Below are 12,069 nucleotides of genomic sequence, written 5' to 3' on the forward strand. Positions count from 1 at the left end.
AACAACAACAAGCATACAAACAAAGCTAGATTCAGCAGGCCTCGATCTAGTCTATGCTGCAGAAAACAAGGTGTACCAATTTCAGTAAGAAACAGTTCAAATATGCAGGCACTATAAGCCTTTAACCAGAAATTCCCAGCTCAGAAGGGCAGAGTCCAGCCTCTCCTCCCACAAGAGTGCAGACCACGGACCCTCTTAATGTAAAATAACTGGCCTGAAGCCCAAGTGCTTAAACCAGAATTAATACACTTAGAATAACAGACACTGAGCCCTCAATCAGCAGTTCCCAACTTAGAAGGATGTAAGCTACCTGTTCTGCCACTACAGTGCAGACCACAAACCTTCTTAATGTAAAACAACTGGTCTGAAGCCCAAGTGCTTAAATTAAAAGGCTTAGAATGAGTTACACCAAGCAGTAATAAATACAATTGAGTACTTTTAAGATGACGCAAAAGCAAAATAAAGTAGGAAGAAACACAAATACAGTAAAAGCAGATCATTTTTTTTTTTTGAGTGAACAAATGAGATGGGCCCAGGAGGAGTATCCAAGTGCAAATTTACAAAGCCACCAAGATTAACACCAAAACAAAAACAGGGAGGGTGGGTGGAGACCTACTGAAAAAACAGAGTCACAACTTCCAGCTAGATGTTGCTCAATGCAACACAAACAAATTAATTTAAATCGTGTATTATTTGAAAAAAGTGCAGATAAATATTTACTTAACTTCACTTATGCGTTTAGTTGACTGCATGCATGCAGAAAATAATTCACTGTACCACTTGTATAAGACAGAAAAGTACAGTTGTGTACACTTACCATAAATGTAGATGTTCGACTGTCTTCACTGTTGCAGTCATCACTGTAGGGTTCTTCCTGCCGGCAGGCAGCCCTCGGTTGGCCAGAATCCCAAAGTCTGGGTCTGGCGTCGGCTGTTCAGTCATCCTTCCTGACGTCAAAGCGCCAGGGGTACAAAGCTCCCAGCCGACGCCATGTTCTCCAGTTTTTCTTGCCCCAGATGTCAGCTGCCCAAAAATAAAGGCTAAAAGTAAGGTACAACAAACCCCATACCCTGTAGCAAATACACCTCAGAAGAAGAGTGAAGCAGGGAACCACACTAATGAAAGAAGAAGAGGGGACAGGGGGGTGGGTAACCCAGACTGCAATAGTGAAGACACTCGAACATCTACATTTATGGTAAGTGTACACAACTGTACAATGTTCATCGTGTTTCACTGTTGCAGTCATCACTGTAGGGTTGAATCCCAAAGCTGAGATAAAGGGTGGAGGTTATTGAGTAGAAGGGACGGCTAGAAGGCCTTGCAAGACTGCAGAAGCAAAGCCTGCCCTGGACTTAGAATAAAGAGGTAGGTTATAGTGCTTAGAGAAAGTATGCACTGAACTCCAAGTTGCCGCTTCCAAAATATCTTTGGTAGGTACTCCCCTAAGAAAAGCAGCAGAAGTAGCAGCAGCTCTGGTGGAGTGAGTCTTGATTTTTCCTGGGATTTGCTTTCCATGATGAGAGTAACAAAATCTGATTCCATGAGCAATCCATTTAGAAATGGTCTGTTTTGAAACAGCCTTGCCTTGGGAATTTGCTGCATAAGAAACAAACAGTTGTTCTGTTTTTCTGATCTCCTTGGTTCTGTCTAGATAAAAACGAAGCTGCCTGTGCACGTCCAAAGAATGCAAGATCCTCTCCCCCTTATTTTGTGGATTGGGGGAAAAAGTTGGCAGGTGAATAGTTTGGTTTAAAGCCACCTTAGAAACCACTTTAGGCATGAAAGTAGGGTTAGTCCTTAAAGATACCCTGTCTTGATGAAAAATAATTTAAGGTTCAACAGCCATGAGTGCTTGTAACTCCGAGACTCTCCTGGCTGAAGTCAAAGCCAGTAGGATAGCGGTCTTCCATGATAAATACTTTATATCAGATGTGGCAGCAGGCTCAAAAGGAGGCAGAGTAAGTTTTTCCAAAACATAGTTGAGGTCCCAGGCAGGTATGGGCGGTGTCCTAGGGGGCGTTAAATTCTTTACTCCTATGAGATATTGTTTCAGAAGTGGATGTGAAAAAACTGGAGGATCTGTATTGTAATGTGCAGAGATAGCGGAGGCATGTATTTTTATGGAGAAAAAGGATAAACCCTTATGTAACATGTCTGTCAGGTATTGTAAAATCAATGGAATATTAGGAATGAGAGGATTTGAATCCTGAACATGCATCCAGGTGGAAAATCTCTTCCATTTACCTTCATAAGATTTTCTAGTGCTAGGCCGTCTGGCTTCTAAGATAACATCCATGACCTGTTTGGAAAGGGTAGGATTAATCATAGACCCTGAATACGCCAGGCTGCCAGGCTGAGAGTTTTGATATGAGAGTGCAGAACCTGGCCCTGGTGTTGGGACAGAAGATTTGGAATCTGAGGTGGAATCCAAGGAGGCTCCTGGGATAGATTCATCAGTGTTGAGTACCAAAACTGTCGAGGCCAATTTGGGGCTAGTAACATCATCTTGGGTTTGTCCTGTTTTATCTTTAATAACACCCATGGAAGAAGAGGTAGGGGAGGAAAGGCATACCCCGAGAGGTTCCTCCAACTGAATGAGAGAGCATCCACTTTCCATGCTAGCTTGTGATATGTCCTTGTGCAAAAAGTCTGTAACTGGTAGTTGAGGGGAGATGCAAATAGATCTATGTCCGGGGCAGCCCCAGGCTTCTGTAATCATCTTGAATATTCGGGTGTCTAGCATCCACTCATGTGGGTCTGACAGGTTCCTGCTCAGGCAGTCTGCCAGAGTATTTAGCTTCCCTGGCAGGAAATGAGCTTGTAGGTCCACTTTGCAAGCTAGTGCTGTGTTCTATAGAGTCATGGCTAGTCTGCAAAGGGGGTAGGTGTGAACCCCCTTGCTTGTTTATGTACCACATAACTGTGGTGTTGTCTGTCTGTATCAGTAGTTGCCCTGGCTGTAAAAGATCCTTGAAAGCCAAGAGGGCATTCTGCACAGCTAACATCTCTTTTAAATTGATATGTAGGTGCTTCTGATCCTCTGTCCAAAAACCTTGCAGGCCTTTCCCCTGCAAGTCAGCTCCCCATGCATAATCCGAGGCATCCGTGGTTAATACTTGGTAGGCTGGAGGCAGACTGAAGGCTTTCCCTTTGTTCTGAAGGCATGCCATGGCCCACCAATGGAATTCCCTTTGCAGGCAAGATAAAACAGCAATCTGTGTGTCTAGACTGTGACAATGCTGGGACCATACGCTTTTTAGGTACCATTGTATCTTTCTCATATGCAGTCTTGCATTTGGAATGAGAAGGATGCAGGAGGCCATGTAACCCAAAGCCTGCAGGAATTTCCTTGCAGTTAGCTGAGACATTAACGCCAGGGTTTTGAAAGTTGAAGCCAGCTGAAGTTGTTTTTCGGATGTCAGGAATGCCATCTGGGTTGTTGTGTTTAAAAGAGCACCCAGGAAAGTTATCTGTTGTGTGGGTGTCAAATTTGACTTTTTTATGTTCACAGTGAATCCCAGGTACTTGAGTAGATTTTGAACAAATTCCAGGTGCTGAAGTAAGACATCCTTGCTGTCTGCTTGAATAAGGCAGTCTTCCAGATATAGGTAAATTTGAATTCCCTTGAGTCTGCAGTAAGCTACCACTGGTGCTAGGCACTTGTGAAGACCCTGGGCGCAGTAGACAAGCCAAAGGGCAGCGCAGAGAATTGGTAATGCGTTGAGCCTGCCTTGAACCTGAGGTACCTTCTGCACTCCTGTCTGATAGGAATGTGTAGGTAAGCCTCCTTTATATCCAATGTCACCATCCATGCACTTTTGCTCAACATTGGCAGGAGCTGCTGCAGAGTAAGCATCTTGAACTTTGGTATCTCCAGGAAAGTATTTAAGACTGACAGATCCAGGATGGGTCTCCAAGAATTTTGTTTTCTGGGAACTAGAAAGTGTCTTGAGTAAAAGCCTTGCCCAGTCTTTGATTGTGGAACCGGTTCTATGGCCCTCATAGCCATGAGGGATCCCACCTGGTTTAATGCCTCTGCCCATTGGTGTTTTGGTAGATCTAGCCATCCGTTTGGTCTTGGCAAGGTATGAAAGTGGAATTTGTAACCTCTTGAAACCACATCCAGAACCCACTTGTCTTGGGTTATGTAAGTCCAATTTCGGTGAAAAAGAGAGAGTTTTCCTCCTAGAGGGGCTTCCAGAAGAGAGGTTCCTGGAGCCATGCAGGGGGAGTCATTGAGCCTGTTTCCTGTAAGACTGAGGTCTGTCCTCTCTACCCGTGGGGGTGGAAGCACTCCACTGTCTAAGGTCTATAAGAGGTCTGTGCTTGAGTCCTCCCTCTGGGGCGCCTATATCTACCCCTCTGAGGCCTGTCCGAGCTGGGAAAGGACCAATTTTTAGTTGGCCAATTTCTGCTAAATCTTGGGGGCTGAACTTGTAAGAAATCCTTAACCGTTTGCATGGATTTTGCCTTATCCTCCATTTTCTTTATCACCTCTTCAGCCTTAGACCCAAACAAAACATTATGTTGAACAGGAGCATCCAGTAACTTTGCTTTCACTTGATCAGGCAAATTCTATTCCTTTAACCAAGCATGCCTTCTAATGACCGAGCCAGTGGCAGCTGCCCTGCATGAGGCCTCCAAAGCATCAAAACCACAGTGCAAGGTATGTTTCCCCACCTGTTCAGTAGCATGCATCAAGTCGTGTAATTCCTTATTATCTGCACATGCAGTAATGGTACCTAGCTTTTGTTTCATAACAGACAGAAGAAATTGCTGATATTTTAGCATATGAAATTGACAATTTAAAGCCCTAATGGATAAAGTAGCAGAAGTGTACACTTTTTTGCCCCATCTCTCCAAAGCTCTAGAATCCTTATCTGACGGAATAGGGTTCTTAGCAGAGGCGGCCTTAACACCCTTAGGACCCTGAGAAATGGTTTCTGGATCAGCAGCAGGATTTTTATAAATACACTGGTGGGAGTCAGGGACTCTGTAATATCTATCAGGCTTTGCAGGGGCTGGAGGAAAGGAGTCAGGAGTTAAATTAGCCTTAGAAAAGACATCATCCACAATATCCAAAATAGGAGGAATAGCCAGGGGTCTGTGTTGGGGAAGAAGAAGGAAATCCCTAAGCCTTCTCTTAGATTCAGAGTACTCCTGTCCTTCCCAGTGAAAATGTTCCCTCATGTCATGTAAAGTTTCCCAAAAAGAAAAATCCTCAGGGGGAGAAACAGAAGGAATGGATTCCTCAGCATCAGAATCCTCATAAGGAGGGAAAGTATAATCCTGTTCAGAGGAAGACACTGAAGAGATAGAAGCCTGATCAGAGGATTCATAGCCCAATTCTTGTCTTGGCCTTTTGTCTGGAGGGGGATGTGAACCCCTGATCATAGTTAATAAGTCCTCCGCCATTTTTAGCATTTGTTTTTGTGATTTAGGTCCCGGATCAGAGGAGGCCTGGGCTGGAGTCTTTGTTTTAGAAGGAGTCTTTGCCTTTGCCTTTATCTGTAGCTGCATAGGCCTGAAAACCCCCTCGGAAGCCGGTACCTGCACAGCGGCTCCGGACTCATCCGAGGGAGCACTGTCCTGCACATGAAGTACTCAAAGGCCTAGTTGGCTCCTCGTGGGAGTCCGTTTCGGCAAGCGGTTCTGAAATGGCCAATGACAGGGGCTGCGAAAGCGCCTCACTGACGACGGCTGAACCTGCAGCTGGCTCTGCTTGTAAACCATCGTCTGATTTGGACCTCGGAGGCCTATCCTTATCCTTGCGTCTTTTGTGAACTCCGGTACTCGGAAGCGTGTCTGATGACATATTGTAATTAAATCGCCTGCCAAAGTAGTGAAAAGCAAAATCGTATCTCCGCTTAATAGTACGTTGATTAAATCTAGCACAAAACCGACAACTAGCTATGTCGTGGTCAGGGCCTAGACAAGGAATACAGTAAGAGTGGAAATCCTTATGAGGTATTTGCTTCCCACATGAAATACAATTATTAACTTTTTCTGACATCAGACTGGAGCAAGAAAAAAGTTTCACCAACGGGGTACTTAGCTTTGAGAAGAAGAAAGTCTTCGGAATGAAGCACCAAAAATATCAGGAGTCAGCCGACCGACACTTGCGAACTGCTACCACCGCACGGCAAGAAAGACTAGAGAACATGGCGTCGGCTGGGAGCTTTGTACCCCTGGTGCTCTGACGTCAGGGAGGATGACTGAACAGCCGACGCCGGACCCAGACTTTGGGATTCTGGCCGACCGAGGGCTGCCTGCCGGCAGGAAGAACCCTACAGTGATGACTGCAACAGTGAAACACGATGAACATCTGAATAACAATGAAGTAAACTACCCCCACTTATCACTGGCTATGCAAGTTTTTTAACAAGTCTTAACTGAAAAAACAGAGTCACAACTTCCAGCTAAATATTTCTCAATGCAACACAAATTAATTTAAATTGTGTATTATTTGAAAAAAGTGCAGATAAAAATTTACTTAACTTCACTTATGCGTTCAGTTGATTGCATGCAGGTCTTAGCTGGCCAAAGCTCACAGTTTAAACAGAAAAAAATTCACTGCATCACTTGTATAAGACAGAAACTGAATAACAATGAAGTAAACTACCCCCACTTATCATGGCTATGCAGGTTTTTTAACAAGCCTTAACTGAAAAAACAGTCACAACTTCCAGCTAGATATTGCTCAATGCAACACAAACAAATTAATTTAAATCATGTATTATTTGAAAAAAGTGAAGATAAAAATTTACTGTCAGAAGATATAGTCTGCCTTTTTAGGAACTAGAGCTATTGTATCCAGACTTTCCCACCTCACATTAGTGGTCATTTTGTCTGCCAATGGAAAAACTATCTAAGAGAGTTGCTGAGTAGAATAAAAGACCTTCTGACGACTCCTCTGCAGAGTGGATACAGGATCTGAACCACATCCTAGAATATAATCTCAAGGAGATCCACAAAGCAGGGGTCATGGGGAGGAGATGCCATAGGGGATGATGGGAACCAGGGGAACCAGCATCTTCATCATCATCATCAAGATGAGCCACTGGAGATTCAGCAGGTGACTCAATGTGCTTCCTCCTGCATGTAGCCTTCCTGGGGGTCTTCAGAAGGGGAGTTAAAAGATGAGGAAAACTGCGGTTTGCTGTTGAATGGTGGAATCTTAAGAAGGCCCTGGGAATTTCTGTTCTGCTGAATGATTGCCTGCAAGGCAGTGGCTGTAGTGAGTATACCAACACTGAAGTGGAGTACTTATGTTGGGGATATTGCATCAAAGAAGTATACTGAACAGACATTAGGAACAGCATCAAGAATTAGACTGGGGTTAAGCTAACATGATCCAAGTATTCCTGTATCAGTCAAGAAAGATCCAGTACTAGCACTAACAAACTCTGTGCTGTCAGGGGCATTGACATCTCAGATGTGATAATCACTCTTGCAGGCACTGCTGACACCTGCAGACCTGACTCCAATAACACTACTGCAGGCTGGAATATCATGGCAGCAAATACTGGCAATAGTCCCTGTACAGTCTGTCTTGATGTCAAAATGACAATCATCAACACACAATCCGACTTTGGATGTGACACTCTAAAGGTTAAAGCCAGCATCCTCAGGGTTTGTGCTAGGAATTGTTAGGTTGGTGATGATAATCTCAGTTCCCTGGCTGTTGGGGGTGTGACTATAATGAATTTCCTGTTCCCAACATAGTAGGATAGGAACAGGGCACTAGAAAACCTTGACTCAGCTGTAAGAACTGCCAATGCTAAACTGTTGTAGCTGAAGTCCTGAATGAAAAAGCTTGATGTTTGCCTTGGCATTGAAGGTTTTACTGTTGAGGGTTTGTCCTTGTCTGTGCCAACAGACAATACGTTTGTCAAACTTTGCATATTAGAGCATGATATATAAAGGAAAAGCTGCTTTCTCTACAGTCTTAATAGAAAGTTGTTTAAAGAAGGGCTTGATTTTCTGTCTGACCTCGGAAACTGGAGATGACGACAGAGGGAGAAAGCCCGAGTTGTTTGTGTGTTCTTGTTTTTTTTTTAAGTGAAGCAGTGGAAACTTTCTCTAGGGGCTTTGAGGCTGACAATGGGGTTGGCCTAGACACAAACATTTTAGCTTTACGACTCAGATTGAGTTTGAGCAGTGTGAAAAGTGCTAATCTCACCTGGTTTTGCCAAAGTCTAATAATGGAGAACATGAACCACTTACAAATGAAGCATTTAGAGATATTAGTTTTCTCCAAAGCAAACTACACACCTTTTATAGTAATCCTGCAGAGGATTCTTCTTCCCACATGTGCAGGTTTTGAAAACACTTTCTATTTTCCAGTGGATAGCCACCAAAACAACTTAAAGGGAGAAGAAAAATGAACTTTACTAAATAAGCAAAAGGTGGTTATTACATACAAAATGACGAAATGCAGACAAGGTGTGCCTAAGCCCAAAAAGTTGAGATAGTAACAATCTGATCCCGAGTTTTTTTATTAGACTTAAAAACTTCTGTGAATATCCTACATTGGTTACATAGACATTCCAGTCAACTGATGGGTAGTTAAAGTCTCCCAGACTGATGGAGTTCCTATTTAAGGAGGAGATCAATCATGGTGTTTAGGAAGCTAACATGAACTTCCAGGGTCACGAAAGGTGTCCTGTAACAGACAATAAACTGATAGTGGATTTTGTTTGGCATAATTTTGAATTTGATAAGTTTATTTCTGGATGTCTGGGAATTTGTCTAGAGGTGATGTGGTGGTCTCTGACAAATATGGACCTGCCACCACAGCTGCCACTAGAGTTAAAGCCATGATAGGTGCTAAACTTAAGTACAAAGAGAATGAGCTCTGTGCATTTAAACCAGTTTTCAGTGATTACACACATATGGAAGGCTTCCAAATGCATGAGTGCCTCAAGGTCGGGGAGGTTGTTGTTTAGACTTCAGGCATTGAGCACAACCATCTTAATTTGATCCTGTTTTGATACTCATACATTTGAAGTTTTATCCTTGAAAGGAAGAGAGAAAGAGTCAAGTGGAATAAGTTGAGATATTCATTAAATGAAATTTTCATAAAAAGGCACTAAAGGAGCAACAAGGGCTTTAACCAGCATGCGGAAACCTTTCTCCAAGGGGGCCATACCAGTCAATCCCACAATAAATTTGTGAATACCTATCCAGCCATCTAGGTTATGCTTAAAGGTAGATAGTGAGTCACACTGCTTAATATGAAGGATAAGTGTATACCAGAGGTTTGGGAGGTGGTGGGATATATATCTGTCCCACCATCATGTGTTAATCATCTGTTGGTGAAGATTTATGTCCCTGGTTCTAGTACTGGTGGAGCCACTGGATTTGGAGATACAAGAGGTCCAGGACAACAGGGTCTCCAATAGCACAGCAAGCGAGTCAGAGATCTACCTCTCAAAAGTTTATAAGACACTGAATAACAGGATAAAGCTTCCAGCCTCTCTTAATAGCTTAGGAACTTTAGGCCTATGATCTTTTTGGTTAGAAATCTTAGTGGTATTTACAACTGTTAGATATGTCCCAAAGGGGGCATTACATTCTATAACTGGCCTGATCAATGCAGAGTATAAAAGTGAGTGGTTACCTCTTTACATATTCATATTCCATTGACAATTAGATGTGTAAAATAAAAGGATTTCCTGACAACCCTTGTCATATGATGGTCAAAAGACAGAGTATTATCAACCCAAGTCCCTAGGTCTCCAACTACATTTTCACTTTGTAGTATTAGTCTGTCTATACAGCATGATGGTGGGAGCAGTGGTATACCAAAAGTAATGATACTACACTTCACTTTTTAGCATTAAGTGTGTGTCATATTTTCAGTACACCAGGAGTTTACAAGGAGGCATTCATTTGGAGGGTTTAGGTGTCAGAAGGGTGACATAACAATAAATCCAAGTTTGCAGTTGTTTGCAGACTTTGTTAGATAAAGGCTTTGGCTCTCCGCTTGGAGATCTCAGAAGTAAAGGCCAAAAAGGAGAGGTTCTAGCACTGATCCTTGAGGAGTACTGGTGGTCACTGTCCTACTTTCTGTTTAGGTGCATGCAACTTGCACTGTGCTGGTGCTGTGTTTCAGAGTTTGCTATCCATCTTACTACATATGGATCAATTTTAAAAGCATTTAACAAATGTATAATGCCAGCACGAGGAACAGCATTGAAGGCTTTTGGCTCAATATATGGCCAGCTCAATATATGCCATGTGTACCACATGGCTATCATCTACAGCCTCTATACCTATTTTGAAAATGTTTATCAGGTTCAATAGACAAGATCTACCCTTCATAAACCAAACTGTTGGAGGTCAAGTAGTTTATGAGGTCAGTTATAATACATTCCATTAGCTTTGCAGATGAGGCTTACAAAACTGACTGGTTGTAAGGCAACACTTAGAGTGTCTCATTAGTAACATAATCAGAAGTTAAACTTAGGTTAAACAGCTTAAGAAGTGGGTCCGCAAAAGCATGTTTAACACTATTAATTAATTAATTAATTAAGCAACCAGGTATACTGGCAGGTACCATGGAGAACTATTTTTAGTCTTGTTTATAACTTTCAGTAAACCATTTTTAGATAGTTGGAGGGAGGAATTGTGGCATTTCAGGGCTTTGGATAAAACTCTGAGCGGGGGTGAAGTTGGCACTAACTTTATTTGCAAGGATATTGGCAATTTCTGCTGGGACAGACTATAGCGCTGTCATATGACTAACTTCAGAGCAATGTAGGCCATTGTTTCTTAGTTTTCTAGCATTGCTAAAGAAGGCTTTATAATTATATTTGGCTTCAAAAGCCAGTTTAAGTTCATGGGCTTCTCTAATGGCCCCGAAAGTGTTTGTAGTTTTTTTTTTTAATGCTTGTAACATTTTCCTTTAGAAGAGGGGTTTTGGGTTTGCAGTATAATTTAAAGGAGCTACTTCTGTTTTTGTAGAGTTTATTTATGGTGGTGGACCACCACAGTGTTTTAGTTTTGAGTTTCCCATGAAACTTGGTTCTGATAGGGAATGTCAACTCTATTCATTTTTCTGAATGGGTGTAGAATTCCTTAGTGAAGTTTGCTGCTGTATTGAAGTCAAGGGTAGTGCAGTTATAAGTGAACATTTGTAATTCCACATAGAGGAGGGTTGAGTTTGGCATCTCTGCAGTCCTTGAATGCAGTAGGGATTGCAGTTGAGGCTTTTGGGAATTTAAAGGAGAAGGTCACAAGCTTGTGGTTACACTTTGCTTGTAAATACCAGAGGACTAGTTCAACAGGCAACCACAGTTGTATGAATCAGGTCAAGAACGCTATATCCTCTAGTAGGTTTGTTTACCAAGTACTTAAGGGAGATTTTGTTGTTTTAAGTCTTAAGAATTTCTGGCATATCATAGGTACACCAGTTTACTGAAGGGTAGTCACCCAAAATAATGGAGTTTCTGCTAATAGGAAGATCATTTAAAACACTTAAGAACCTTAGGTGCTCTGTTAACAAGCTATTAGTTCACATTTAATCCTATACAAAATGATCTGTAGTTTACTGAGTTCAGTCTGTGGGTCACTAGGGATTTACAAAAAGATGATACAGTCTTTGACAAATACAGAGACTCCACCACAGTTGCCGTTGGGTCTGCAGACAAGAAAAGTGAAAAATCAGGTATGGAGGGAATGCTCATTTTACATCACTGACATGGATGTTTTCCAAATGTTGGCTTTTCTGAGAATGTGACTGACAACGAGAAGAATGGTGGCAAAGGCCCAGTCCCAAACTCTCATGGCCTCCTGTTACAGGGGGAGAAGAATGGGTTTCCCATTGCTGGTTACCAAACCATAGCTGTATTACAAGTGTGGATGGCAACAGCACCTTACGGAAGGGAGTCTTGAAACACCTACAAAGCGAGAAGGCCTACCCTCATTTTTAGAAAATTTGTGGAAACTTTTCTCCATCTGTGAGCAGATAATTTATTTAGACTGTTTGCTCCTGAAACTGCCTCCCACCAGCTAAGAGCAAAGGCACCCATGATGACTGTCACAGCAGTTATGGGGGCTTGGAAG

General features: G+C 42.5%; 1 protein-coding gene across 1 annotated transcript in view; it reads right to left on the minus strand.

The window, feature by feature from the left end:
• The window catches only part of RMI2 (RecQ mediated genome instability 2), a 126,989-nt gene that overhangs the window by 63,925 nt on the left and 50,995 nt on the right, over positions 1 to 12,069 (minus strand). The gene's annotated exons all lie outside the window — the stretch shown is intronic.

This window comes from Protopterus annectens, chromosome 3.part0 (genome assembly GCF_019279795.1).
Source record: "Protopterus annectens isolate FY-2018-M chromosome 3.part0, PAN1.0, whole genome shotgun sequence".
NCBI classification, from domain to species: Eukaryota; Metazoa; Chordata; order Ceratodontiformes; family Protopteridae; genus Protopterus; species Protopterus annectens.